This window comes from Oryx dammah, unplaced genomic scaffold (genome assembly GCF_014754425.2).
Source record: "Oryx dammah isolate SB20612 unplaced genomic scaffold, SCBI_Odam_1.1 HiC_scaffold_9, whole genome shotgun sequence".
Taxonomy (NCBI): Eukaryota; Metazoa; Chordata; class Mammalia; order Artiodactyla; family Bovidae; genus Oryx; species Oryx dammah.
Window position 1 is genome coordinate 59,919,753 of NW_024070193.1, and position 6,000 is coordinate 59,925,752.

A 6,000-nucleotide genomic window follows, 5' to 3' on the forward strand; every position below is an offset into this window, starting at 1 on the left:
TAAACAAAGCTAGTGGAGGTGATGGATTTCCAGTTGAGCTGTTTCAAATCCTGGAAGATGATGCTGTGAAAGTGCTGCACTCAATATGCCAGCAAATTTGGAAAACTCAGCAGTGGCTACAGGACTGGAAAAGGTGTTTTCATTCCAATCCCAAAGAAAGGCAATGCCAAAGAATGTTCAAACTACTGCACAATTGCACTCATCTCACATGCTAGTAAAGTAATGCTCAAAATTCTCCAAGCCAGGCTTCAGCAACACATGAACCGTGAAACTTCCTGATGTTCAAGCTGGTTTTAGAAAAGGCAGAGGAACCAGAGATCAAATTGCCAACATCCACTGGATCATGGAAAAAGCAAGAGAGTTCCAGAAAAACATCTATTTCTGCTTTATTGACAATAGAAAGTGCCGGGAGCCAGCACGGGAGATCCCACCCATGACAAAGGTCATGAGGAAGAGACCTGACGGGCAAAGGTGAATCAGGACTCGAGGGACCCCCTGGACCTGCTTGAGCATCTACCCCAAAACTAGAATCTGTCTGTCTACTGTTTACTATATTATGCCTTTTACCAATTCTGCTGACACCAACGGGGGCCTATCCCCGACCACATTTCTCTGAAGAAAATCAGCTTAGAGCTCTAGTTAATAAGTCTCCTGGGCACAAGAGGAGTGTTTCAATTCAAACCCCTCTGATGGCTCTCTAAATTGCCTGACAGGTTTATCTGGACTTTTACAACTACGCTTGTGACTGTTTACAGCCTCCCAACTGCGAGAGGCACGGGAAGCTTAAATAAAGCCTGCTGAGGTGTTAAAAATTATTAGAATGGTACTGGTGAAGGGTCTCATTGTTGAGCCAATGTTTGCTGCCAAATTTCATATTGTGTGCATTAATTAACATAGTTGCTATATAGAAATATAAGTAGTGGCCTTGATATTAACAACACTAAACCTTGAGTTAATAAATTCTTTCCGTTATAGCCCACTGCACCTTTGCCCTATAGGAATGCAATTTTATCTAGTGCTTTCAGAGAATGGTGCCTGACTTTAGAAAAAACACTTTTAGAGAAAATAAGCTTTCTGGTTAACTAACCTTTACCAGAAGAAAGGGTCATAAAATGTTAACAGGCCTCCTGGCCAGAAGATGATGTAAATCACCTAAGACCTGTGTATACAGATAGGTATGCAGAAAGAAAGCCTGGTCTCGATAAGGGTCAGGGCTGCTGACCCTGCATGACTCTGCATCTTCCATTATTCTCTATGTACAACTTAAGGTATAAAACCTCTCTGTGAAAATAAAGTTGCGGGCCTTGCTCACCAAAGCTTAGTCTCCCTGTGTCATTCTTTCCTTCCTCCTCTTTCTTTTCAGGCTGATTCCCTGGAGCACAGGGGCCCTCTGAGTTCACTTCTCTGCCTGGGCTTCTAAGACTCACTTGAGAAGATACTCAAGGTGGGGCACATTCAGTGATTCAAGAGGGCACCTGTGGTCTATGTGAACAGTGCAATTCCCATGCTGGGGCTTTATTGGCTTTCTGTGTAAACCAAGGAATATCAGCCTCTTTCTCTCCTTTATTTTCTTAACTGCAAAATTCTTTCCTTATCTCTTTCTCTATCTTTCTCAGTCACCAACGCCATCACCCCTGAGGATAACCCTGGATCCAACCGGGGCTGGACCCCGATACCAAAGCCTTTGACAGTGTGGATCACAATAAACTGGAAAATTATGAGAGAGATGGGAATACCAGACCACCTGACCTGCCTCTTGAGAAACCTATATGCAGGTCAAGAAGCAACAGTTAGAACTGGATATGGAACAACAGACTGGTTCCAAATAGGAAAAGGAGTATGTGAAGGCTGTATATTGTCACCCTGCTTATTTAACTTATATGCAGAGTACATCATGAGAAATGCTGGACTGGAAGAAGCACAGGCTGGAATCAAGATTGCCGGGAGAAATATCAATAACCTCAGACATGCAGATGATGACACCACCCTTATGGCAGAAAGTGAAGAGGAACTAAAAAGCCTCTTGATGAAAGTGAAAGAGGAGAGTGAAAAAGTTGGCTTAAAGCTCAACATGCAGAAAACGAAGATCATGGCATCCGGTCCCATCACTTCATGGGAAATAGATGGGGAAACAGTAGAAACAGGGTCAGACTTTATTTTTTGAGGCCCCAAAAATCACTGCAGATGGTGACTGCAGCCATGAAATTAAAAGATGCTTCCTCCTTGGAAGAAAAGTTATGACAACCTAGATAACATTTTAAAAAGCAGAGACATTACTTTGCTGACTAAGGTCCATCTGGTCAAGGCTATGGTTTTTCCTGTGGTCATGTATGGATGTGAGAGTTCGACTGTGAAGAAGGCTGAGTGCCGAAGAATTGATGCTTTTGAACTGTGGTGTTGGAGAAGACTCTTGAGAGTCCCTTGGACTGCAAGGAGATCCAACCAGTCCATTCTGAAGGAGATCAGTCCTGGGTGTTCTTTGGAAGGAATGATGCTAAAGCTGAAGCTCCAGTAGTTTGGCCACCTCATGCGAAGAGATGACTCACTGGAAAAGACTCTGATGCTGGGAGGGATTGGGGGCAGGAGGAGAAGGGGACGATAGAGGATGAGATGGCTGGCTGGCATCACCAACTCAATGGACCTGAGTTTGTGAACTCTGGGAGTTGGTGATGGACAGGGAGGTCTGGCATGCTGCGATTCATCGGGTCACAGAGTCAGACACAACTGAGCGCCTGAACTGAACTGAACTGATCACTTATATGTGGAATGACTTCCCTGGCGGCTCAGACAGTAAAGCGTCTGCCTACAATGTTGGAGACCTGGGTTCGATCCCTGGGTCGGGGAGATCCCCTGGAGAAGGCAATGGCAACCCACTCGTACACTTGCCTGGAAAATCCCATGGACAGAGGAGCCTGGCAGGCTACAGTCCAGGAAGTCTCAAAGAGTTGGACACAACTGAGAGACTTTACTTTCCATATGTGGAATGAAGCTATCTGCAAAACAGAAACAGACTCATAGAAACAGAGAACAGATTATGGTTGGCAAGGTAGGGAGGAGGGAGATGGAGGGGCCAGGAATTTGGAGTTGGTAGATGCAAACTATTACATTTGCACTAGATAAACAAAAAGGTCTTAATGTACAGAGAGCTATGGTCAATATCCTGTGGTTAACCATAATGATAAAGAATATTTTAGAAGAATGTATATATGTGTATAACTGAGTTATTTTGCTGCACAGCAGAAATTGGCACAACATTGTAAGTCATCTATACTTCAATAACAAAAGTAAAATAGATAACAAATAACGACCTACTGTTTTCACCGGGTACTGTACACAACACTCTATAATGGCCTATCTGGGAAAAGAATATAAAGAAGAGTGGATATACACACATATATAGCTGATTTACTTTGCTCTCTCTCTATATATATATAAACACACACATATATATAGAGATGTAGAGGTTATTGTATAAAGATAAAAGGGTCAATCCAACAAGGGTAGTTTTAAATATTTACTGAATCAGTTCTTATGAGGTAGATGAAAATGGAGCCTATTATACAGAGTGAAGTCAGAAAGAAACACACCAATACAGTATATTAATGCATATATATGGAATTTAAAAAGATGGTAATGATAACACTATATGCAAGATCGCAAAAGAGACACAGATGTAAAGAACAGACTGTTGGACTCTGTGGGAGAAGGCAAGGGTGGGATGATTTGAGAGAATAGCATTGAAACATGTATATTAACATACGTGAAATAGATCACCAGTCCAGGTTCGATGCATGAGGCAGGGTGCTCAGGGCTGGTGCACTGGGATGACCCTGAGGGATGGGATGGGGAAGGAGGCGGAAGGGGGTTCAGGATGGGGAACACATGTACACCGATGGCTCATTCATGTCAATGTATGGCAAAACCCACCACAATGCTGTAAAGGAATTAGCCTCTAATTAAAATTTTTTTAAAAAGGTGAATACCCACCCCAAAATATTTTGTACCTGCATTAGGGAAAGCATATATATATTTTTTATATGTGTATATTATTATATATTTGTATAATTTACATTTTTATTAAATATATTTATGTTTATATTAACAGACATTAAGAGAAAATAGAAATACACAGTAATAATTGGGGACTTTAGTATCCCACTTTCAAAAATGGATAGATCATATAGACAGAAAATAAGGAAAAATTAGACTTAAAACTAAGTATTACACCAAATGGACTTAAAAGACATACAGAACATTTCATCTATCAACAGAATACACATTCCTCTCAAACACACATGGAATATGCTCCAAGATAGGTTATATCCACAGAGAAAGCTCTTAAATAATTTTCTTAATAAATTTCTTCTGCAAGAAGAAACCTGGAAAATTTACAAATATGTGGAGATGACATAGTATACTTCTGAATAATCAATGAATCAAAAAAGAAGTCAAAAGAGAAAGCAAAATATATTTTGAAACAAATGAAAATGTAAATACACCATACCAAAGCATATGGAATGCAGCAAAAGCAATTTGAAGAGGAAAGTTCATAGCAGTATACACCTACATTAAGCAAAAGAAAGAGCTTAAATAAGCAATTTAACCTTACACCTCAAGGAACTAGAAAAGTCCAAAGTTAGTAGAAGGACAGAAGTAACAAAAATCAAAGCAGAAATGAATGACCAGATAACAGTAAATATCAATGAAACAAAGAGCTGGTTCTTTGAAAAAAGAAACGAAGCAAACAAAACTTTAGCTACTCATCAAGGAGAGGAATCAAACAAAATTATAAATGAAAGAGGAAGAGGATACATTATAACTGAGAACACATAAAGGATAGTAAGAAACTACTATGAACAATTACATACCAACAAATGCAACAATCTAGAAGAAATCTAGAACTGTCAGAACTAATAAACTCAATGAAGTTCTGAAATACAAAATGTAGAAGTATCAGTTATGTTTCTATACACTAAAAAATAGCAGAAAAAGAAATTAAGAAAACAATCCTATTTACAATTGAATCAAAAAGAATAAAATAACTAGAAATAAATTTAACCAAGGTGGTACAAGATCTATACACTGAAACCTAAGACACTGGTGAAAAATTTGAAAATGATACAAATAAGTGTAAAACTATTTATGCTTATAGACTGGAAGAATTATTGTTGTTAAAATGTCCATGCTAGAAAAAAGAATTTATAGGTGTAATGTAGTCCCTATCAAAATTCCAGTGGCATTTTGCTCAAAACAGAAAACAAACCAAAAAAAGCTAAAACTTTGTATGGAACCTCAAAAGACCATGAATAGTTAAGGGAATTTTGAAAAACAGGAACAAAGCTGGATATACACAGTTCTTTGTAACTATATTACAAAGCTACAGTGATCAAAAAAATATGATACTGGCATAAAACACACACATAGGCCAATGGACAGAATAGAGAACTTAGAAATAAACCCACCCATGAGTGGTCAACTAATTCACAACAAAAGAACCAAGAATATAAAATAGGGAAAGGACATGCAATAAATGGTTTGGGAAAAACTAGACTGCCACATGCAAAATTGTCCTAGCTATTTTGGATATTGAGAATCTGTTTAAATTCTAAGGAGAACGTTGATCTCATCATTTTGGCAGATAATCAGGTCACCAGTGGGTCTAGGTGAAGCCCACAAGTGCAGGGAGCCCAAGAATTCACTTGTAACTGTACTGAATCACTCACCAAATCTGTCTCTTCTCCATGCTTACCCAGATACTTGACAGTTCCCTGGTCCCTGCTTTTCAAGGGCACTGGCCAGAAATTTGGGGTCTTATTCCCCCTCCATCCCCCAGCTTGCTGCACAGCTCCTGCAGCTGCATCCATTCCTCAGCTGCAGGAGGGCAGAGAGAGAAAGCAGTGGGTAGTTGCCATGCACTCTTGTAGCCTGACCTCCTCTGGCTAGAGGGTAGCTCTTCTCTTGGTTTAGATACCGAGACAGTGCCACCTCCACATTACTGTC